This window comes from Bombus terrestris, chromosome 5 (genome assembly GCF_910591885.1).
Source record: "Bombus terrestris chromosome 5, iyBomTerr1.2, whole genome shotgun sequence".
Taxonomy (NCBI): Eukaryota; Metazoa; Arthropoda; class Insecta; order Hymenoptera; family Apidae; genus Bombus; species Bombus terrestris.
In genome coordinates, this window is record NC_063273.1 from 8,508,893 (window position 1) to 8,534,679 (window position 25,787).

The 25,787-nt window shown below is 37.1% G+C and overlaps 1 protein-coding gene and 1 long non-coding RNA gene across 4 annotated transcripts in view; one reads left to right on the forward strand and one right to left on the reverse strand.

The window, feature by feature from the left end:
- Positions 1-19,085, forward strand: part of LOC125385113 — a 28,971-nt gene extending 9,886 nt beyond the window's left edge. The window contains exons 2-3 of the long non-coding RNA XR_007224082.1: positions 2,855-3,118; positions 16,987-19,085. This is a non-coding gene — a long non-coding RNA (uncharacterized LOC125385113). The remainder of the gene's footprint in view (positions 1-2,854; positions 3,119-16,986) is intronic.
- The window catches only part of LOC100647333 (sodium/potassium-transporting ATPase subunit alpha), a 187,741-nt gene that overhangs the window by 80,229 nt on the left and 81,725 nt on the right, over positions 1-25,787 (reverse strand). The gene's annotated exons all lie outside the window — the stretch shown is intronic.

Consider the following 25,787-nt stretch of genomic DNA (forward strand, 5'->3'; position numbering starts at 1 on the left):
TCTAATTACAAAATGAAGCGAGTCACCGAGTTTCTATATTGCCAATTAAGGATTTCTGCGAATTTCATAACACGAAGATAAGACATACGAAGTAAAATATATCCGCGTCTTTTGTTCGAAATTTCAAAATAAGCTACGTGGCTAAGGTAATGGGAATCTCTGTCTTTTCTTACAAAATTACCAGCTGCCCCGAATTTAATAATATCCCATTAAATTATCGATACACGCGCACCGAACCGAACGCTTTTATTCCAAATTTTCATTTAGCCACCTTCGTTAACCGGCGAACTCACCCTTGTAACTCAAACACAGAAAATTATTAAATTTCTATCCTATATCTGCTATACGTATAGCTTCTTAGCAAATTAACAGAAATTATTCGTAATATCCGATATTACGAACATCGAACATCGATATACGATATAAAATATATTGGTTTGGCAACTAAGTGATTGCGGATTTTGTCAATACCATCTAATAACGAAATCCGCAATCACTTAGTTGCCAACCCAATACGTACAAAGATTCCTGCTCTTTCCGCGTTTGTTATATAAACGAAGGGAATTGGATAAATATATATTACAAACCGATACTTCGATCGAATACGGGGCACCTGAAAGAGATCGTTTGTATTAATGTTTCTTCGAGAAGGACACATCCTGTGCACGAACATGACGTAATTACCATGCGCTGCTGTGACAAAAAGTGATCGTTCGACTAATTGGTCGTCTAGTCGACACGAAAGTAGTTTGACGATTAACGCGTGAGTCATTAAATACCATTCGCATATAGCAAAGTACGTGTGTACACGTTGTGCACGTCTCTATTAACGTCTGTGATACCGCACGAATTTGATTCGCAGGAAATGAATCATGTTTCGTGGCCCCTTTCCTCCCTCGTATCACGCGTATTACGCTCGCCAGCCCGCCAGTCTCTCTCTCCCTCTCTCTCTCTTTCTCTCTAATAATTCTCTCTCTAACCCTTCTCACTGTTTCTTTCTCTTTCTTCTCGCTGCTGCACTGTGTATTGCGTTACCCCGCGTTGCCTTTCGTTATTAAAACCGTACACAGCGGAAGCGAGATTGCGCAATCACGTGTGGCACGATGAATTTTCACCGGAATTTTTCCCACCATCGCGCATCGCCGAGAGAAAGAGCTCGCGATCCTCGCAAGTTAAACGAACGAAATAACCGACGTTGGGGGTTGGCAGTTTTTAAAATTGAAACACAAGTAAGGTATTTGGATTACACGGCTCGCGGAAGCGTTGTACGAACGTAGCCGGCGCGCGATCAAAGAGAACGCGTGGGTTCGGGCGAGCAACCAGGGTAAATGAAAATTTCGAATGAAAGCGCTGCCTCGCGTGTATTGATACTCTAATCGCCTATTGCACGTTACTGGATTCGTAGAAGTTGCTCATTCTGCAAGAAGGGAGAAATTTAATGATCTGCGATATTTTATATTGAAGCGGTAGCGCGCAAATCAGAAACGGAAACAGATTTAAATTGGAATTAAAAATGCAACGTACGGTTAGGGAAGATTTGGAAGCTTCGAAATTCAGGGTACAATATCAGAGCGGAAATTTAGAATAGATTCGAGAATGGAAATGTTGTATTACTTTATTTATTTAATATATATATATATATTAACGGAGGTAAATGAAAATTTGGAACGGAAGCGCTGCTTCGTTGTTTTATATTGATACTTTAATTTGCGAAAGTTGTTCGTTCTGTAAAGAGGGAGAAGTTTCACGACGATTTGCGATATTTTATATTTAAGTGGTAGATAAGAGTAGATTTAGAAACTTGCAAATTAGATTAAATTTGAGAATGGAACTTCTTCAATCACTTTGTTAACGAGGGTAAGTGAAAGTTTGAGAACGTTGCTCTGATGTCGAAATGCAGCGTGTAATGTGTGTCTGTGTTTTTGGCAATTTTCATGTTATTTTCCTTCTCCAAATTTATCTTTCCCACGCGAAAAGAACATATTGAGTATTCTATCATTCATACGAAAATATTTAAATAATTCGATTTAATTTCAATTTAAATATTCAATCAACCGCATTAAAATAAAATGTATATTCGTAAAAAAGGCTAAAAAAATAATATTCCAATTATAAATTTAAATTTGTTATCTCATACAAATTATAATACCTTAATGTAGTTACACGTCCTGATCAAATTAAAATGGCAGAATGTAATAAGGAAACTTCGAATGGATTAAAACGTTTAATTATTTACCTAACTATCTTTTTTTTAACAAATACTACGAACGAAAAGAAAAGTAAAAAACACTTGTACTTACAACAAAACAAAACGTTAAAAGCATACGCACGACACTGAATTTATTGTTTGAGATAAATTGTTTAAAGCGCGATTTAAGAAAACATTTTACGAGCGTGGAAGTGGATTCTGAGGACCTTTTAACTACGAAAAACATAATTTTCTACCTAATAATCATAAACCGGATTTTTCTCCGTAAATTGAATATCCGAAAGATCGTGTAGAGGAAACGTGACATTTCGAAAATTTCTCAAAAGCCTGTCTCGTCCCATCGCTCGGTTAACACTGCATTCTCCTATCAACAAAACGAACAAACATTTCGTTGCATCGTATTTCATTCGGGGAACAGCGAATGGAAAATGTAAATGAAGTCTTCGTTCGAAAGTTTATTAGAGTGTACCGTTGTATAATTAGCTATTACTGGCTGCTTATTTTAACGATAATGGCGCGTGTCAGTGGAACAATAGTAATAATATTCGCGTTGTTGTCGTCGACGTTTGTAGCAACGTTTCGAGATAAACGACGGATCGTGAGTCCTGTATTTTAAAATAATAACAGGGGAATTATGGTTTCTAGGTTTGTAAAGATATCGTTGAAAGAGAAGGAATAAAGGCAGAGACGAGACACAGGGGCTGCAGACAGATAACCACTTGACGACTCGAATGCAACGGGGGATGAACGACGGAGGAAAAAAGGAGAGAACAAGCGTCGTAAGCCTTTCGATAGCTACGACTCGTCGTCCGTAGTCACAGATCGATACTTCAAACTGGTCTTGCATTTCCAGAAGAAGAATAAGAGAAACTGTTGTTCCACTTTGTTACCATTTTACTTGTCACTTTTGTAAGTTCTTGTGTTTCGTTTAATGAAAAATATCGTACGCGATCATTCGATCGCTGTTAGAAATTTTACGGCAAATGATTCCTTCGAAATATCGCGTTTTATGAGAATATCGTGTTCGAATTTATTGTAAATATTTAGTCAATGTAATTTTTGTACGAGTTGTCTTTTATTGCGAGTGCGTCCAATTATTATTAGCGATCAATATTTCTGCGTACGGTGGCTACAAAAAGTATTTACCCTTATTTTCCAATAAGGTGATTTTTTATTAAATTATAAATTTCATTCTCACAGTGTCGAATTTTTGGAATCGTAAAACATTACTAAATAATACGAGATTTGTGACAGTAGGATTTAATTAATTGGTATGTAAATGCAATGATAAATGCATCGATGTGTAAAAACTTTTTGCAGTCACGTACTATTTCATAGTTTTCCAAATTCATGCGTCTTATATTCGCAAATATCACGTTGCTTTGTTATACGCGAGCAACAAAAGGCGTAAGAAGCTTAAGGGAGGAACAATTGTTATTGCAATAAGAGCAAGTGACTTTTATAAATTTTTTTTTAGCTAGCTACTAGTTCCTTTCTGGGATGTAATTTTCTTTCGTTTCAATTCTTATCGTTCATTAACTTTGCAAATTGCAACGTTTAATAACTTTTTAAATCAACGTGCATCGATAGCTGGCGATAGTTGAAAATTGATTAATCAATTTCGGGCGAAGCTTCGTTCACTTTGTCACAAATTTCTCCAGGGATCGAATCCCAAAGTCTTATTCGATTATTTATTTATAATACATCTTTAAACAATATAATTCAATTTATCGAGAGAAAGACGCGTCTTTCTTCGACGCGCCAGAACTTTCCAATTTTTCACGTTTCTCTTCCAAAGGTAGGTTCGATCCCAACGTGAACTATCGAACTTTAAGAAAACTTCTTGACTTCTGCATTCCGATGACAGATACCGCGCGTCAACAACGGTTACATCGTCCAAGATGATCGCAACATTTGTACAATATAAACGACAAACTATAAGCAAGACGAACTGAAATAAAAATTACATTTGTACCTCCAGTCTATCTATCTGTTGGGTTGGCAACTAAGTAAGTCAATACCAACTAATGACAAAATCCGTAATCACTTAGTTGCCAACCCAATACATCCCAAAAGGTTCTAGTCGCATGTAACCGATAGTTAGCGTTTAAAAAAATTCGTAAAGATCACTTGTCTTCATCGTTGTCGCGCTAGAATCTCTGTTGAGGTTGACTGACAGAGGAACGAGTGGATGAATTTGTAATAGAAACATACATTATGATAAGTATAGGTATAAGTACAGATATAGTGTATTCTGATTCAGATCCTCATTCTCTCAGTGTAACAATACAATAGAAGAAGGATGATAGGCAGAACGTTCATGTATTTATAGCAAAGGACCAAGTTAACCTTGGTGTTTAGCTCTAGCTGAAGACTACAAGAAATATCAATAGAAATCTATTTATAGTTCTTTTGTTTCTAGACCTTGTAACCGAAAACAAAATTTATATTCAAGGGCACAATAATATGAACCTCTCGATATTTTGAATTTTTTTCACTAAATTCAATTCTCCTCGTAACAGCGGTCTCCGGGCCACGGATATACAAAAGAGAAAAGAGTATAGAGTTTTCCTTGAAGTAATTACTTCAACAATCTCCTCCTAGACTTTCAACAATGGTGGCGATTATCACCAGGAAATTTAACGCTGATCTTCCCTTTTCACGGTTGCTTATTTAATCTCGCGGAACGTGCCTCGTTCTTCAACGTTCAGCTCGACGCTATGAGTACTTGTTTATTTGGACGAGTGGCAGGGTGTCTCAGGCCAATTCTTCGAACGAGCATCCCAACGTTGTCGTTGAAACGACGACGCTTTTATTACGGTCTCCTTGTTATTCGAATGCTCGCGCGCTTTTGTACGTTTTACGTCGCCACCGGAAAATTGGACCTCGTATCTGGCGTCTCATCCTCGTTCCCCTTTCGGCTCCTTAAGAAACATCACTAACCTTTTTCGTCTCGGAGCTGTTCCCTGCTCGGAGAGAAACGCGGCTACGTTCGGCTTATAAATCTCCATTAAGTCGCAACGACGTCCCGTTCGTCGTTTGCTCTTCACTTTTCGTCGTTGAAGCCGAATCAACGCGTTCAACCATTGTGTGGCTATGGAGCAGTGCCTAGGGATCTTCTTTAGGGATATCGTGGCGTAAAATTATTTTTTTCCCTTTTCCATTATATCTTCTTTTTGATAATTGTCATTCTAGCGATGAAATGGCGCGTTAATGATACCAAGGAACCTTGGTTTAGCAAGATTGGATGTAGCATAAAAATATTTTCTCAATTGGATGACTTTTTCTAGTTTCTATTTCAACGAGAAACTATACACGTTGAAAACACCAAGTTATTTTTATTTATCTTTCGCATAAAAATATATCCTCGGAATAATCGTAAATAACACGGTGTAAATTACGAATGAAATTCCGACGAATGAAGTTGAAGGTTTCAGTGGTTCTCAGTAAGAAGTATGCGAAAGACAAAGAAAAAATAATTTCTCCAATACGTACGCTGTGGAAACTTTACTTTTTAACATTAACGAATCGTCTCGATTCTCGTTGCAACTATAACCAGTGGAATGCGTACATCTGATGCTTACTCAGGGAAGTGTCTTAGGACCAATATTATACACACTATACACTATACAACTACCAAGAGCAAAATACTGACATTCGCGGACGACATTGCTGTATTAGTCCAGGCATACTTATCCAGAAACAGCAGTCATATTACTACAAAAGCACGCCACAAAAATAGAAAACTGACTACAAGATAAACAAATAAAGGCAAACCTCAGTAAATGTAACCGTGTTACATTTACACTAAGAAAGGGAAATCACCAAATAAATGGCAGGCATATAGCACAAACAAGGCAAGTTAGACAGTTAGGACTTCACTTAGACACACAACTTACATGGAAACAACATACTAAATCAATTATAGACAAAATACGGGTAAAAAGAAGGCAGATGTACTGGCTAACTAATCGAAACTCTAAGCTCAGCATAAAAAATAAACTTAAAAATCTACAAAACCTCTATGGGGGACAGCAGCAATGAGCCACATAAATAAACTATAGTCGCTACAATCGAAGATACTGAGAACAATAGTCAGCGCCCCGTGGTATGCCAGAAACGAGGATATATGCAAATACTTACAAATATCAACGGTCAAAGAAGAAATCGACAGGTACGCAGAAAAATACAAAGAAAGAACGGCAACACATCGAAACCAGCCGGCTGCTGAAGCGAGCAAAACTCTCATAAAAAGAAGACTAAAAAGAAAACATGCCATTGACCTCACTAGAGTGTTAAAAATCACTAAGTTAAAAAAATTTACCAAATGTCCAATTGAACAAATTGTAAAATACAAATTAAATAATAATAAAAAAAAAATCTGATGCTTACTGAGAATCGATTAATTTCGATCGTGACAACGAACTTCGCTGTGCCATTGAATTTCCAACAAAATTGCGGTATAAATAAAATAAAAGTTAAAAAAATTTACCAAATGTCCAACTGGACAAATTGTAAAGTACAAATTAAATAATAAAAAAAAAATCTGATGCTTACTGAGGATCGATTAATTTCGATTTGTGACAACGAACTTCGCCGTGCCATTGAATTGAATTTGCAACAAAATTGCGGTATAAATCAATGCTTCGTAAAAAGAAATCGATAGAAAAGCAAGCGATCTAAAGAAACACGTTGCACGATAGATTAATCCCGAAACTTGAAGAAACTTTGAACAAACTTACTATCCAACTTTGTAGAAAAACATCTCGTATACGTTGACCCGATACTTTTAGCCAACTGAAAGCCCGTAATCGATTAGAAAATCACGCGAGAGTAGGATCGATCGGCAACCAATTGCACATTTATGCTCGGAGCTTGCAACTCTCTGGATGCTGTTAATCTCGCCTGTTTACAATACGCGAGCGTGTTTGGTTCATCGATCTTCGGGCGTCGCGTTTTGCGATGCAAGTCGAACAATTGCCAGGAAATGGGTCAAGTCCTAATTGCATGGACGCCGCGGGGCAAGGAGAGAGGAAAACAAAATGTCTCGTGACGTATCGTTCGATTTCCCGGTGGGAACGTCGAGCAAATGGCCCTCGTTAAAAAATATCGAAACACCGTTTGCTATGGGCGAATTTAATGGAGGTAGTTGAAGAGGTTGAATTAATGGCAGAAGCGAATGAATTGCAGGCGAATGGCTGGCGCGATATTTCGAAGAGCTACGGCCATTGGTAACGATAGAACTGATCGAAATTTGATGATGATGAGTTCGAGATCGACGTGTTGACTTTGTGTAACGACAAACTCGTATTTTCGTATAGCGAGAGTATCCGTGTTTTGAAAATCAGCCATTAGATTGTATTACCAAAATACATTTGACAATATTCGTATTATAATAATTACGATATTGGCGTCCAGATTTTAAATGGAAGCGAGCAATTTTATTATTACAGTCTATAGTTATTCTACGAAAATAGATATATTACTTGTGCGTGGGATTATTACACCGCGAATTCTTATTTTTCAGAATATTATTTGGAAAGTGGAACCTCGTTAGAAAATTGTTTTACCTGGCAAATGTATAGAAAGCATAACAGTTCGCATATTTCGTACATTTTATTTCTATATTGCGTGCGTTCTTTATTTAATTTTAACTTTCGAATTTCCTAGAAATGTGCAAAAATGCGCGATCTAGCGATCGTACAGGATGTATATCTATCTCGAAAAATTTGAAGTTTCTGGAAAAATCGTTAAATAAATAGTGCAGGTTGAAAGCACTGTGATAGAAAGAAATTTAACAGTGACGTCATATTTAGTATATTAGTCGTCAATAACAGTGGCAAATATCCTACGATATCATTCGAATTATCATCACGCAAACAACAGAATTATTTAGACGCAATTTCCTTTATCGCTGCGCACTCTGAACGCTCTGTCTTAGCTTCGGAAAGCTACACAATTTTCTAAAAACTATCAATATTGAACGAGTAGCTGCTATCATCTGCTCGCCGTTCTTTGCTTTATCGTTGAGTACATATAACTTTCCACTTGTGTACCATGTGTCAATAACGCCATTTCTAGTGCTAGAGCGATTTAATTAAAAATCGCAGCACGAAGTCGCAACGAAACGAACAGAATTCCTTTAAAGAATGCCGAAAGGTACGGCAGGTTTGATTCGAAGGTAAAGTAGAAAGGGAGGCGAAAAAGAAAGAAAATGGAAAATTGCCGGTGAATTGGGCGGATGCGTCGCCGGAGAATTGATAGGAGGAAACATCGAGAGGAGGAAAAACGAAGGCACAGAAGTTCCGTGCCAAGTCAATACTTCGTTCCCGATAACGTCACTCGATTACCGATTAAAAGAAGATTTCGATATCGAACCTCTTCGTATCTGGCTAAATAATCAATCGTTCGACCGCGGCTGCTTTTTCCCTTTGCCTTTTCTTTTTTTTTTTTAATATTCTTTTTTCCCAAGGCGATCAACTCTTTGCCGCTTTCTCCGAGCCAATTTGTTTTAACGTTTTGAACACGATGGGACGATTCAGACACAGCGTGTCGTTTTTTCAATTCGTATATTTTCTGCGCCGTTAGAAACGAATACGTGAACCGTTCCAAAAAGAAATATTTCGGTCTACGCGTTTCATCAGACGCGTGGAATGATAAATTTTGTAAAATAATTGGAAAATTTTCCTTGACGTTTACAAATTCATGCAAACAAATATATTTCCCTATTAAACAAGGGAACTATCTGTCACGCTGTATACAGGGTGGTCCGTAACCGGTGATACGATGGGGTACAGGGTGATTGTACGCGAAAAGATAAGTGGAAAATATGTAACGAAATTTGTTGGTAGGACGAAAAATTTGTTTCTTTAAGGGAAAATCGAGTTTGAAAATTTATCGAATGTACTTAACCATCCGTCTGCAATCTTATTTTCACATACGTCGTCTGCATACTTTCACAGACCTTTTTTAGCTTTCCGTGCTTTAAAAAACCCCGCCAATATGCTCTTCCAAGTTTCCGGAACATTAACCGATAGTTTCCATCGTCACATATTACCGTAATCTTCTTTCAAGCAGAGCAGGATTTAAACAAAAATATGGGAAAAATGAAAAATTGCTTGAAACTGCTGGTCGAAGACGACCCGGTGTGCAGATGGAAGGTTAAACTTGACCAGATACCGAGTACATATAAATAAACAATCGGTTGGAAACAAGTCGAAGATATAGAATAAAATTGTTCCGTTTAATGCTCCATTTTCGCCCCATTTCTCGCATCAATTTGTTTTTTTTTTTTCGATACTTTCAAACATTTTCACGGTAAAAAATTATATTATTCTGCCATTTATCGAGCAATTTTTACGAAACTTTTTCTTCATCTTCACCCATAAAATTAGATAGCTTTGAAGAAGAACTCGTATGACGGCGCGTGGAGGACAAAGAACAAAATTAATTACTTATCTTTTCATTTCATCGATGGTTTCACCGTGATGTTAATTTGCCATATGGTCTGACACGTGCACATAATACATGTTAACACTTTGACTGCCACACCGAAATCACATGTGTCGCTCAGGACGCCACGGGAATATTTTTATTATTCAAAACATATAATGGCAAAAGAATAATAAATTGATGATGCAAGACAACTTATTGGTGGTCACGGGTGACCACCGTGGCGCCTTGGCAACAGTTGATAGCGACATATTATAACAAGGCTTCGTTTATTTCAACAAACCATTTGCATTCGTTGTTTCGTCGTAAGCAAAACGTTCAGAATATATTGTTGAAACGCGTAGAAGATATTAGTAAACAGTATTTGCTCGTTCTATATATAACAGTAAAGTATGTGTACGTTTCTAATTTCGATTATATGATTATAAAGTATCATTTACGATTATTTTCTAAGGTGTGTTTATAATAATATTCGTAGATTAGCCCTCAAAGATATGGATGCAAACACAGTGCACCGTTAGATGCAAGATTCGTTCTCATTCTTTTTATTGATGTTCTAATAAAAATGTTTAATTGTTCAATGGGGCACTTTTAATTTCAAAGTATCTTCCATTTATCGGTTATATTCAAAATGCCCTAACTGTCAATTTTCATACAATTTTTACAATTGTAAGAAGTTCAAGCGCTCCGGTCACCAATGACCACCGTGGCGTCATAGTGCACGTCACATCTACAGGTTTAGACCCACTAGAGTTTCTGTTTCTACCTTCCTATATTTCCATCTTTTGTGCTTCTGCTTTCGTCGTTCGTAGACTATGCTGGCGATCCACCAATCGCACTCGCCACTTACGAGTCACCCCGTATATTTCATTTCTATGGGCAACGAACCGAGGAAAATTTTCGCGCGAAACGACCGGCGAATTCGGAATGAAAAGATTATGTAAAAGAATCCACTTCTTGGATTTCCATCCGCCCGGAAACCGTGTCATCAAATTCCTATCGAAGGTTTCTCGAAAGGTTCGCGGCTTGCCACTTATCGGTACTTTACGGTCGAGATACCTCGAAAACGCGTCGACCGCGGCGCGCTTGAAAAACTGATCAAACCGGAAGTTAACGCGTTGCTCCTACACGGCGTAAAGAAGCCGATGCGCCGATCATCGTAAAATAGAAATAGGATCGCTTAAAGGTTCCGACACGTTCGATATTTCGTTCGTCAGCAGCGTGTCGCCTTCCGCATCTCTCGATAACACGCCTCGTTTATCGATCGCACGCGATCCAGAAGAGGCTAGAAATCGAGCTTTGACACTGCAACGTTCGGGAAAGAGGAAATGAAAGCTCGAAAATAGCCCAAATCGATGATCGAAGAGGGTTGATAGGACTATGTACAGAGAAGGTGTTTATGTTCGAGACTTTCACGATGATTAGATGACACGTTCGCGCTTCTTTGGCTTTCCATCGTGTTTTCGGCAGGTAGAGCCGGGGTTAGGTAACGCGTTAAATTTCTGGAAATATCATTTTCTAAAAAAAATATAATCTATATAACACGAATTTTGAATATGCGATAAACAATGATATTTGATATTTTATATTATCGACATGATTGACATGACATTATTCACATAACGCGTACATAGTGAACATATAATTACTAAATAAAATACATAAAATTACTTTTCCATTAATTAAAGTAACTTTCTTTTACTGACTTGAAACTACAGTATAATATTTCTTTCGCGAGTAGTTGCTTTTTCTATTTTTTTAATCTTCAATCTGACCTCCTTTTAAGCAACACCGATCGTTACTTGGCTGTTTTAAACTTCTAGTTAGTCAACATTTATAATCCAAGTCCGCAAGCATCGAGCACGATCGAAAAAGTAACGCTCTCTTAACACCTGTAACAACTAATAAATCTCACGAAGAAATCTATCGCACGTGGTGTGCACGGAATCCTACAGCATAAAGAAACCAGACGAAAAATTAGCGCAATGTACTGAGCGTAAGGATCGGGCGCATGAAAAATGCAGCAATCAAAATTTTCTTCATATTTATCTCAATTACGATTGCGAATAATTGGTTAGAAATTTCACTTCTATTTCTTTACTTGTTAATTAAATCAATAAATATTTTGATTTTATAAAGCGCAGCAACACACATTAGGTGTTTGTTATTATCGGAGCCACGCAGTGTTACAAGCGACCTGAGATCACAGTCGACTGTAACACTTTCTCCGCTTCTCATCTTTTTACCAATAACCTGTTTATTACTTGAAATACAACGAAACATTTGTAACTCGATAATGTCAGATAAGTAAGCGACATTTTCGTCTAAGAATTTTTCTTGTAAACGTAATGGGTCCAGCGCGATCGTATTGCAAAATCAAAGTGCTATTACCTCGGTCTACTGTGCGCGTTAATACGACAATCGTCCGGAAAGTAATACCCGTTTACGTGTAAAAGTCAAACAAAAGCATGAGATGCGCTTATGGAAGATCATGTAGCTTCGTTCGTACGTTGACAGAAATAGTACCAAATTTTTCGTATTCAAATAATTATTATCGTTGTGATTTCATACGCCTAAAATGACAATGCAAATTGAAAATCCTGCTGGCGACGAAGCGCACGGTCCGTCGCATTTTTACGTTTCTTGAATGTTGAAAACCGTTGCTTAAGAGGACTACACCATCGAATTACTGTAATTTATCATAATAAGGCTATGGTTAAATCATTTGTAAGAAGATGGATGCTATCATAAACTTTCCGGACGCCTGTCTCATTGCAGAGAAACGTGACTGCGAATTTATCGCACGTGATCGACGCGCCAAACGAGCCGCACTGCCTCTTTTTCTTGTTCTTCTTCCTTTCTTTCTCTTCCTTTCTTTTTTTCGCGGAATTGAAAGTATCTTTGTACAGGAAACAATGATTCAAAAGACGACGTGAAGCGATGGTCGTGTAAACGGTGGAGATGTGTGTCGAAGGTATACGAAAGCTCATCCCACGTTGCGACAAGTGTGCAAATAGGAGCAGTGGTTGTACTAGAAAATACCTAAGTATATATACTAAAATTTTGAAGGAAGAAATCTTTTCAAAATGCATCCGTCTGGTTGTTATTTCTAAACGTAGTAGTCTTTGTCTCAACGTTTCGGAAAAAGGTGGAAAATACAAGTAGGGAAGCTACGATGTCACAACGAACGAATGGTACAACGAGTGTTAAATCGAGCGTAATAATCTTTGTTCGTTTGCGATTGATTTTGTAACACTGACATCGAAGAAACAAGATGCTATTCCATATTTGACGACATTCCACTATAGCCGGTGATGCTTAAAATAAAAGCAGACTAAGCGGTTTAACGCGCGAGACTGAATAGAATTCTAAGAGTAGAATTATAAGGTCGAGTTAAACGGAGTAAGAAAAATAAAGCGAGACTAACGTACTCGTAGCGTAAAGAGTAAAGCAAAACTAGCGTAAGGTAAGACTATCGAAATATAGAGAAAACTGTATGACAAGCGAAACGACCTCGCGTTTAGAATGTCTGTGTGAGTTCTTTGTACTTTATGTATCACAGCCTATAGACCATGGTCGTAGACATCTAGCCAGAAGCTTTTAAATAATAAAAAAGGAAGAAAAAAAAAGGTAAAAGTGTATGGCACACGCGTTGCTCGTTTCGTAACTCGCTGTCAGCATACGCAGAAACGCGTTCGTCGGTGTCGGCGTGGCTTTTTCGTTCGTCGGGTCATCTCTCTCTTTTTCCTTCTCACTTGCACGCTATTCTCCTCTCTTTTCGTGGGACGAATTCGAGTGATACGCGAGATTGGCGCAAGGCCAGCCGACGATTGCGTAACTCGCGTCAATGCGAATCGCTCGACCGCTCGATGAATGCCGTTCGCGATGCTCGGCCGTCTGCTCTTTCCTCTCGCTTCCTCCCGGAACAGCCAACAGAGCAACGGTTCACCTGTGCCTGTCGATCTCTCGATCGCTCTTCGATTCAGTAGTCTAGTATAAAATCGAAGATGCAAGGTCAAATAAATGAAATTTATTTACCTTCTTTTTTTTTTAATGTGTCATTTGGTATTGCTTTGGTATATTTATACAATGACTACAGAAATTATTTGTACACACCCTTATTTTCCAATGAAGAGTGTTTTATCGCGTTCCTAGTTTCATTTTCATAATAGCAGAATTTGTGCAGTAGTACGGAAGTACTATGAAACGATACGAAGCTTAATATACTTGGATATATTTATACAAATACCATAATAAATAGAATGGTGTGCAGATACTTTTGTATATTATTTGATGGCTGGAAATCATAGTGGTGCGAGTGAAAATTTCAAGAAGCTGTATTTACCATATATACCGCTCCTTTAGTTTCATAATTGATTAAATTATTATCGAATTCTCTGCAGCAATATGTTTTCACAATATGGAAGAGTAGAATGAATTTTTTCTAATGCGGTGCAATTCCATTTATCGGAACGAAACGTTAGTTCGTGGGCTGAAAATCATAGTTGTGCGACTTGAAAATTTGAAGAAGCTGTATTTGGCCACACGCTGAAACTCTTAAACGCGTGGTCCCTTTGGTTTCATAATTAGCGAAGTTGTTAGTTTATTCTCTGCAGCAATACATTTTCAAGACATGAAAAAGTAGAATGGATTTTTTTAACACAGTAGAACTGCATTTATCGGAATGAAATTTTAATTAGGGGCCGATTAACTGAACTTCCGTCGATTGAATCCGCGCATCCCGACGTGAACTACAATTTTGCGTACGTATGTATGAGAAGGAAAAATAATTAGTGGAGAAAATAGATCAACTATTATACAAACTCCAATTATATATGCGTATAAGCTGTTTACTCCGACAACTTTAGATAAACGGAGTTCTACTGTGCAGAACGCAACAGATTATTTCATAAAAACTGCCAGTGAGCTGACTCACACGCCACTCGAGAATCTCGGTTAAGCATTTACCTTTGAAGGTAGAAAACTAGAAATTAATTTTTAATTAAACCGAATTTCAGCTCCGCGGTCTCCAGAAAATTAAACGAATAACGCATGTAATATATATATATTATTTTTATATTTTAATAGTTTTCTATTTTAATATATATAAATAAAAGTAGAAAACGAGAAATTTATTTTTAATTAAATAGAAGTTTAGCTCCGCAAAATTAAGTGAACAACGTATGTAATATATATATTAGGTTGTCCGAAAAGTTTCTTTCGTTTTATAAGGAAGTAATAGACGCACAATGTCTTTTGTTTTATATTAGTTTATCGAATTATGTACGAACGTAATAATAGAAATATAACGAAATGGATCATATCTAATTCAATAAAATAATATAAAAGAGAAATTGTTGTTCATCTGTTATCACCTTATAAAAAAAAAAACAAACTTTCCGAACAACTTAATACATATTAAAATAGAAAAATAAATAGAAAACTATTAAAATAGAAAAATAATATATATATATGTTACATATGTTATTCACTTAATTTTGTGGAGATTGCGGAGCTGAAATTTGGTTTAATTAAAAATTAGTTTCTAGTTTTCTACTTTCAAACGCTAATATAAATATATATACGCTACTTTTTATCGAAATCTACGGTTTTGAAACTTTATCGAATCGAAAATATCTGTGTCTGCACTTTCACGAGCCTTCAGCGATTTAGGCACTTTGTACATTGCACGAAGATTCTATCGATCACTCGTTTCTTCTCTACTTGTAGATCCAACCTTCCTCCGCTCTTCTTCAAAATATCATTCGTTACCTTCATCCTCTTGAGAAGATAAGAAAATGACAACGAGTGCTATAATCGAGTCCGTATCGACTGTTTGCCTCCGACGCTGTCTTCGCCGACAAAATTTCATCGACACCGGGCTTCGCCGATAACAGCAATCATCGACACAGGGTTCAACTGACTTCTTTTTATATCGAGCTGTGGCAAAGTACGGTTTCCAGGATTGCGTATCAGTTTTACGTTGTATTCTTACCTCTGTGCCAATTCATCGACAGAACCTACATACACACGTACGTACTTACGCTCGAAAAAGATCTAATCCAAACCGATACTAATCCACACGCGAGCAAATTTGATAAAAGAAACGTCTTAACCGAAAATCGCACCGTTTGGATTGGTTTGGACTGGACTTTTTCGAGCGAGCAGGCAACGTGTTCGTGTGTACGTGTATACGTCTCGTCGATGTTGCAGACGTAGATGCAAAAGTAGTTGAAGGCAAATAGATCACGAAATCCATACATAGTCCAAACTTGATATATACGATTGGTTATTATCATTTAAAACTTTCGACATGATTGTTATCATCGACAAAATTGTTGTCGATGAACGCTGTAATCGATGGAACTGGTGTCGATGATGTTGAAGTGGTCACCACTTCTACGAAAACTCCACATCTGATCTTTTTAGTTTTCTCAAGCGATGAAGCCATCGACAGCATATAGGCAAAAGAATAGCATGAAGGCAGACCATAAACAGTAGACAGGCGACGTTGGCTTCGGGGTTTTCAGTTATAAGGTAACACTGCTAGCGTGCGGATCTGGACCAGCTCAAATTGTATTCCTACTTATTATTACACTTCTCTATTAAATTAAATATATATATTTTGTGCCTTACACTTTATCCACGCGTTTTCTCTCTTTATACATCTAATAATCTCAACAGATGAAAACGATACGGACACACTACGATTACATAAGAAATAGGAATCGTCGAATAGCTAGCTGCAATATAAAGTTTTGACTACGCTTAGCTATAGCGAAATCCTTCTCTGCTAATAATTGCAATATAAATAGAAGCGTTAAATTGTTCGAGCAAACAGAACTTCGACGTGGCAAGAAAACGTAATCTAGCTGGACCTCTCATACGTTTATCTTGGGTTGATCTTTTAAAGTAACCTTACACACTGCATCGATCAGATAGCATTTTAAATATAAAACTGATCGCTCGTATACACATGCAGGAGAAATGAAATTGGCGTATAATAATCTTAATAAATCGGGAAACGTAAATACGACTAAACGCGAAATCAAGTATTTGTTGCTCGAGTATGTTCGATTTATTATCGTGCAGCAATTTATGATATTTCAGAATAAAGCGACTCGTATAATCCGATTCACATACGAAGATCTAGATAAAGTATCCTTCGCTCGAGTACGTTTAATTTGTTCGTAGCAGAAATGTTGACCTACCGTCCTTTTTACCCTCTCGATGCACATAATTGTAGCAGAAGGTACAAGGCTTCAAGAACGTTCAAATAATTGGTCTGTTAACATAGTCTGATACTGTTGCAAATACGCTTCTAGGTAAACTAAGATCACGGTACGATATCTACGAGTTCAACAGAGCACCGGCAAGGCAAACTCTGAAGCTATCCGAAAATTACCATTCAACCAGCAGATTGACTCCAAGGGGCCACATCTTTAACGGATTACCGGAAATTAAAATTCCAAATTCAACTGCTCTCGAAAAACCATTCGCATGTGTATGTTAGGCTGCTTAAAATTCGCAACACTGTGTGACATTGTAGAATGTAACTATTGTATAATATGATGATTATACTTTTATGAGGCTCGTCCTGCGCGTAATATGATTTATTCTGTTATGGTAGGTACGTTAGATGAAAATAAACAAATTATGTGTTAACACTAAATGAACAGCGTATTTTTTTTTTCATATTTTCTGCGATCGAAGAATTTCATAGAAAAATGGTAGAACTTTTTGCGGAAACGAGATAAGTTCGGAAAACGCTATGTAATATTTGTATCTATGCAAAAGATCTTGCTACGAGTTTTTTTTTTTTTTTTAATTCTTTTAAATAGTTATATCATCAACTATTTATCAACCACGTGGAAGAATAAATTATCGTCTGTTATATATAGCCATCGAATATTAACAAAATGTATAACAAATGTTACGGCCTCGTTATACGACCCATGAATGAGCAGAATATTCATTTGATGATAAAAGTTGTTGAAAACGTCAAATTAGCATTTGAAACCAGTTACGTAAATGTTAGATTAGTTGAGTAGGTGAAATTCGAAACTGGTTATTTTTCTCCAGAAAATGAACCGAGAAAAGAGAGAGACAGAGAGAGGAAGTTAGGAAAATGACACCGACAATAATGTTTTAAGAGATATGTATTACTGAAATTATTTTGCGATAAACAGCCCTAGAGAACTAGCGTCTGGAATAAAAGCGAGTTATTCTACCGTTGTTCAACTTGACTGGAATGAGAAAAGCAAAGAAGACGGACAAACTGCTTTCTTTAAACAGTTAAATGATATACAGGAGCTCACATGTAAACGACTAACCTCGCTACATCAATGAAATGAATAGGATTCATTCTCGATATATATATATATATTTAAAGATGCATAAGTCTGTATTAATTTCAGTTACAGAACAACTCTGTATATTCGTGAATATCGAATATGTTCTGTACATTCTTGCACATTTAGAAATGTGCGAGATAAATCATCAGGCGCTCTATCGATAGATCAATCGAGTCTCTCAGGAGCCAAACAGATCAAACTTCGCTTTTTGCCCTAATTGATTTCCTAACTTGGTTATATAAATGGGCGATTAACGTTCCGACCCTCGAAAAACAAATTGCATGCACGATCATGTTTATTACAAAAAGATAATGTAAATAACAAGAAACTCCGAGGGAAATATAAAAAGAAAGAGTATTTGCAATATCATCGTATTTTTCTGATCTAATATCGTTAATGTGGTTTCCGAGCAACTCGTTTATTTATCAATTATTATTTCTCTTGCCAAAGGAACGAGTAGTATCGATCAACTGTAAACTTTTTTTTTACAAAGAAAAATGTTAAACATCGTGCAACAACGTCATTCATCGCCTTATCGAGAAATTAGATATAGAAAGCAAGCGAAGCAACGTAATAAAATGGATGCATGAAAGAATTCGAGAAACAAAAGGAAAAGGTGGAAGAAACGAATGCAGGAAACGATTACGCTACTATAGAAAAAGAGTGATCTGCCTGCCCACAGTTAATTTTTCTGAACGGTGCACGTGTGAGTCGATGGCGACGCGTACCGTAGCCTCGTCCATGCACGTGACTATCAGCTCGTGGTACGGCCACGTACGAGCAACATCGTGAATATGCGAGTGTGCGTAATCTCAGGACGCAACGTGTACGAGAATTCCTCCCGTACCACGCACCATTGCTTCTGTGAACGAGCACACGTTGTCAGCTTGTTCACTTGTCTACAGAACCATGAAGTTAGGGTAGTAGTTTAGGGCTTCCGAAATTCTCATCAGCTGAGACAGACAAATGGTAACGATACTGCGTTGTAACATAGGCTAGGTTTCCAAAATTCTTATGAACTGAGTCTGGAAAGTGATAATTTAATGGTAAATTAGGACTAATTAGTGCTTGCCAAATTTTTATAGGCTGACGCCTGAAAATGATGATGGCACTATAACACACCTTAAGTTAGAGTTAGGGCTTTTCACATTTTGATGAGCTGAGACTCGAAAATGGTAATGCTACTATATCGTTCATTAGGTTAGGGCTTCGCGAATTTTGAGCAACTGAAACTCGAAAATGGTAATGCTACTATATCGTGCTGTAAGTTAGGGCTTCGCGAATTTTGAGCAACTGAAACTCGAAAATGGTAATGCTACTATATCGTATTTTAAGTTAGGACTTCGCAAATTTTGAGCAGCTGAAACTCGAAAATGGTAATGCTACTATATCGCGCCTTAGGTTAGGGCTTCGCGAATTTTGAGCAGCTGAGACTCGAAAATGATAATGGTACTTGATTCCACATATGTACATCTGAGAGGAGCTAAATGGAAATCATTGTGAAAAGACCTTCGATTTCGATTAAATACTGAATGGTAATATTATATTTGACGCGATTCGAATATTAGTTGGGCATATACTTTGGGAATGTACGAGGTAGGTCATGGTTTGAACCAATCCTTTTGTAGCTCTGTGTCAAGTAGGATTCAACATTTGGCTGCACACATTCTACGTTAATGTTAATTTAAATGTGAAGTGTTCGGATGTTAAATATTTAAATTCTTCTGTGGCGAACAATGTAGACACGTTAACAATCATGAAGATTTACAACAATAATTATTAACAAGAATCATCAAGAACGATTCGCTTGTTCCTTACGATTTTACAACTAGGTATTCTCAGATGTGGGCTGATCTGAACTATCTACATCTAATCCCTAAAACATACTTTGCAGTCTACTAAAATATATTCTGTATAAAATATTCGATGCAAAAGACACGTTACGATCTTTCTAAATCAATCTTAGCATGTAGTATATTTTTATTCAAACTCCGTATTCCCCTAATTTTATTCATGAAAATATGATTTTATGCAAACATTTCTAATGCAACAACAACACAACGATATTATAGCGAAATAAATTATTCCAATGAAAACGCATAAAATAGTCATTGGCAAATAAATTCCGAATGAAAATTACCATTTCCATGTTACACAACGTTATAAAGTCAAATAGATTTGCATCTATGCGACCTAACCGATAATAAACTCTACTGTAACGAAATAAATTATTCCGATCGTAACGTACGAAGACCCACAAAATTATCACTTCCAAACAGATTTCATCAAAATTACCGTTTCCAACTTATATATCCACGTTATGCACCAAAACAAATTAAATGAATCTTTAAGCAAATTTAGGATCAGAAAGGGTTCGATAAAACGATCTAATTAACGTCACTGTGTCTTCAACTGATCTGTACGATTCAATCGCGAATACTCTCTAGTCGATAGACTATCTCGACAAGATGGTCTCCATCGATCACGAAAGTTTTATTCCTCGATCGTATGAAAAATGAGGAGCGATTTCACGGAGGACTGAAGAACAGAGGGGAACCGCGCGAGTACACAGAGTTCAGTTTGCGAGTAAAACTTCTTCCTCTACGAATTCGATCACCAACGATGTCTGAAGTATGTTTGAAATTGTTCGTTTGAAAGTAGAAAAGAAAGAGAGACAGAGAGAGAGAGAGAGAGAAAATGATGTTAGAGGAAACTATCTCGATTGGATCCTTTGGATCCTATTTATGAATCGTCGACGTTATCGTTCATACGTTTATACATTTTATTGACGGTAGCAAAGTGGTTGGCAGCCTTTCATGGCTACGGCAAACAGAGCAAATTGTTGTATACCTGTCAAGGTTCATTTGCAAGCTCGTGTTAATTAACCGTTTGCATGAAGAAATTAAGAGAACGAAGTATTAACACTGCGATAAGTTTCAGCTTTAACGTGTACTGAGTCGTAGCATATTTGTGTTGCAGTTAAATAATTAAATAATTTGACGATTATAACGAAACGATTAAATAGTTGTAATTAAATTGGCATGTTGAAAATAAATACATATATACATGTAGTCGTGCTTGCATTTCAATGAAAGCCTACGTTGATTTTGTCAAATTTGGTTCGTAAAGGTTAGTGATTTAGCCACTTTTGATTGCTAAAAATTAGTAACATAAAACTTTAAAGGCGAAATTTAATAATTTCCTAGTTTAAACTTCTTTTTTTTCGTTCTTAGTACTGTAGCCAATCGTCTTGACAGACTTGGTGCTTTCAATATGGTGACACTTATTTATCCATCTGATTTCACGAAATAAATTCGATGAAAAATTATATAAGGTAATACATCTGAAATTATAGTAACAAAATAGCAGACAATTTTAAAATCAGCCCGCAATTGCTACCTGGTTGACAGGCAATAGATTAATTAAATCAATCGAAAACTCCTTTTTCCTGGTTCTCGGAATAATATCATTTGCGTACAAATTGCATGCATAATTAACACCATTTGATTCCTCTGAGCTTTCAACGCTTGTGCGTCATAATAATCTAACTGAAAGTCGTACGGTGTAAAATCGCGAACATATTACGAAGATGGCAAGTGCCTCTGGGAATCGATGTACTTTGCGAATTAATCCGACGAATGGAAATCGTCGAAAAATCACCGTAACGACGTGCCTAATTTTTCCTTCTTTCTTTTCTAAGGAAATTTAAAGGCGCGGTCTGGCCGTTCAGAAAAGGTGCAACATACATTTGTGAGTTAATGCTCGATAACTATGTAAATTGTCTAGTCAAACAATGTCAAGATATTCGATCGTGTGACTTATGATTTTGATAAAAAAGTATGAAATATGACTTCTTCCGATAAAACTCTGAGAACACATAGCTTGGAGGGGGGGGGGGGGAAGAAAAAAAGAAACAAAGACGTCGTATATATAATTATACCTTTGGATATGTAGTCTCTACTAGGATTTAATTAAATTGTATCATTTTGGAGAAATTTTGCAAATCTTGCCCTGTCTGTAATTCCCCTCGGTCAAATTCGATTCGCATTGAAATAATATTTCGTATGCAGCGACCTAATTATAACGCTCCGCTATTATTCGCTTTTCTCCCGATAATTGATAATGGATTTCAATAACGAATAATACATTTATTTTATGAATGATGTATACACACGAGCGAATGTATTTTTAACGTCACTGTTGTCTTTGCTAATTATTCAAATAATTCTGAATTCTCGTGTTTATGCAACATCGTGTTCGAAATGGGTTCTACGTGTAAAAAATATTCTTTGATCATTACGTCTTTTACCTTCTTCTACGTATTATCGGCATTTCAGTCTGCGAGGGAACGAAGAGCATAAAATAAATGGCGAAGATCGAATATACATACTGCGTGTATAAAATACAACAAAAACATAAAATCGAATCCTGTTCGTATTGCTACAACTGTTATTAGGTTGTCCGAAAAGTTTCTTTCGTTTCATAAGGTGATAACAGATGAACAAGGATTTCTCTTTTATATTATTTTATTGAATTAGGTATGATCCATTTCGTTATATTTCTATTATTACGTTCGTGCATAATTCAATAAACTAATATGAAACAAAAAACATTATGCGTCTCTTATTTCCTTATAAAACGAAAGAAACTTTTCGGACAATCTAATATTTCTCATATTTTTCCGGTCATGAATCCATTGGAAAAAAAGAAAAAGACGAAATCGGGAATTAAAGCGGAACGTGGAAAATGACGGAATTAGAAACGAGGTAAAAAACAGGCCAAGAGAATTACGGGGCACCGTGGCGAAGAGGAATGAGCATTCTGCGGCAGATAATAGCGAAGTAATGGGGCTTCAGTCTCGCAGTTTGGCCCAGACCAGAATTTATTTCACCATTTCATCCTTTTTTGCCGCTTCGATGACCCGACAGTGGAAATGGTCGCGACGATGGATTTGTGAATCGACACAAAGGATCGCGTGCCAGGATTCCGCGGGTCTTCCTTCTCCTCTTTACGATGTCATATCCGACCGTTGAAATCGTTTCGATTCGAGAAAAACTCCTTTGTTTTTGGATTAAACGCCGCTGCGTAACAAACAGGGAAGATCGCAGGGAAAATGTCTTGCATTCTTTAACGTTGATCTAAACGAAAACGAATTAACTTTGACAAAGCGTTCAATTAGAATCAAGGTTGTGACAAAATGTTGAACTTGTAATGTTCACTCGTTTATTCATTTTATTTATCTGCTTACTACAGAGGAAGAGAACATAACAGAAGAGAGGACCAGATTATTTGACGTTTAATTTAATTAATTTGATGTTTAACGAATGAAATGTTCGTAGGTTTGGTTTTCGTCGAATCGATTTCTGACGAAGCGTTCCTGACGTCATCGTCGATGCTATTGTCAGGTAAAATTCATGATAAGAAGGGAAGAGCTGAGCAATAGCTCAACTTGACTGTCCTTTTATATTTTTATATGCTTTTATTTACAAAAGTGGTTCAGTACAATATTACAATGAAGTAGCGAAATTACAAGGTATTAAAATAGTTGTTCAAATCGCGGTCAAGACTGTACCCAAGACTAGTCTCGTGGTCGAATGCTCGCAGTTTTATATGTCGAGTTTGTAGGAGTTGAGGGGTAAGGAGAGGATTCTGAGTGCCCTACGTGATGAGAAAAGTTTGGTGTTTACCAAAGGTAAGGTCAAAACCTAAAGATTCATTGTCAGGAAGTGTGGAATGGCGTAGATTTGGGTATGGTCGCTGTCACATTATCGCCTAGATGGAACGAACGTTCGTCTCGATAACATGCAATGGTTCAAAAATTGAGAGATCCTCTTATGAATATATCGTGTTTTAAACGTATCCCAAAATCCTACGAAAAAAGGACACTTTCTGAACTGAATCTCGCTGACGAAGAACCAAGTGAAAATAAAATAACAAGCAGATGAATCTTGTTTTTTATCATCGAACAGGTGATAGCATAGATTCTTCGGCAAGCAAAGTTTTATTAAGAGGAAAAATGCGAACCTTTCGAAATGCTTTGTTTAATCGGACAGGAAGATAAACGATCGTCGAACGAGCAAGAAAGTTCTTGGGAAAAAGGCCGATAAAATTGCTTTAGCGCCATAGCTTCGTTAATGAAACATCGCTTCATGGAACATATTTGTCAATCGAGCAAGGTGAACGTAAACGATCGCTTAATCATCTTTCAAACACCGACTATTATAGTGCAGATAACTTATCTCGGAGTAAAGTTTCATGCGCTATTTGTATACCCGGTGATTTAATTACCTAAAGCTATTTAAGGTTAATACTTTGCATACTGGTCGACATTTTTTCGTTTCTTTGTCGAGTGATTGGTTTCTGAAACTGATGTATATGATACAGTGAATATATTAATTCAATAAATGTACGCATTTAGTATATGATTATATTACATATATGGGTTTGATAAGTAAAATATATTCGTAAATCTTGTATGATTCTACTAATGAAAGCTTAAGCTTCATTACTTATGAATACATTTTAAATACCTGTTTGTAAAATTAATGTTAAAATGAAAGTGTATATTTATTGAATTTATACATGATTGTAATATATGCATACACATATGCAAGATCAGGCTTACTCCAGAGCAATTAATTCTATCTGTTGTTAAATAGACATCAATTATGGTGTCCGTGAATATAACAAATTTATTTCGATTCTAACTTCCAATCAACCTTACTCTAAAATCTTCAGAATGAATACAGATTTTCGATAAAAAAAAAAAAAAGAAAAATCCCTAATCTCTAACTTTACATTTCAGTCCTAATCCTCGACCAACCCTACTCCAAAATCTTCAGAATGAATCTAAATCTCTACAAAATAAAAAACAAAAGAGGGAAAGGGAAAGAAAAGAAGAAGAATCCCTGATCCTCAGACATTAATCACGAATTCATCAAACTTTTTATAATTTAACATAACTACCGATCAACCCCGCTCAAAAATCTTCAGAACGAATCCAAAGCTTCACAAAACAAAAAAGAAGAAGAAGAAGAAAGAGACTCAAACATTAACAAATCTTAGGAAGAAAATAAAAAGAGGAAGAATGCCTGACCCTCAAACACCTTCATACCAGCCCTCTCCGTCGCGGCGCGCTCAGCTCTTTCAAATTTCGCGCCAATTCCTCTCGCGCGTTCCGTTCTCCATTCTCTCTGTTTGTAAACAAAGCGTTGAACGCGGCTGAGGTCGAAGAGGTCTGTGCAGCTGTTGAGCACGATCGTGGAATGCGTGTAAAGTCTAAAAGCATCGACTCGTGTGTAGTACTCCGTTCCTTCCTCTTCCACCAGTGGTGAATGACGCGTCCGGTTCTTTCTGGTTTGAGCTCGCCATTCACCGAATCGTCGACTCGGTGGCTCGTCCGCACCGGTTCGAACCGGTAAACCGACTAGGTCCCGGTTAGGATGGCTCGATTAGCGCCTCGGCAATTATTGAATGGCCGACCAGCCGACGATAAGGTTCACTCCTTTTATCCTCGACTTCCTCAATCGAGACCGATATCTTGACGCGCGTCCTGTGACCACGACCCGACACGTCGACCTTACGCGCGTTTCACCGTGTGTACGTGTGCCTGTGCCCGTGTTTTCCATTGTGCGTGTACGTGTTCACATCCCACGAGCTAATTTCTTATTCCCGCGCGGCACGGATACGACGTGTCCGCGTCGAGAATCGAGAGACGACAGCGAAGAAGATGCAGCGCCGTGGAGGACGAGCAAGATAGAGAGAAGCTGGTG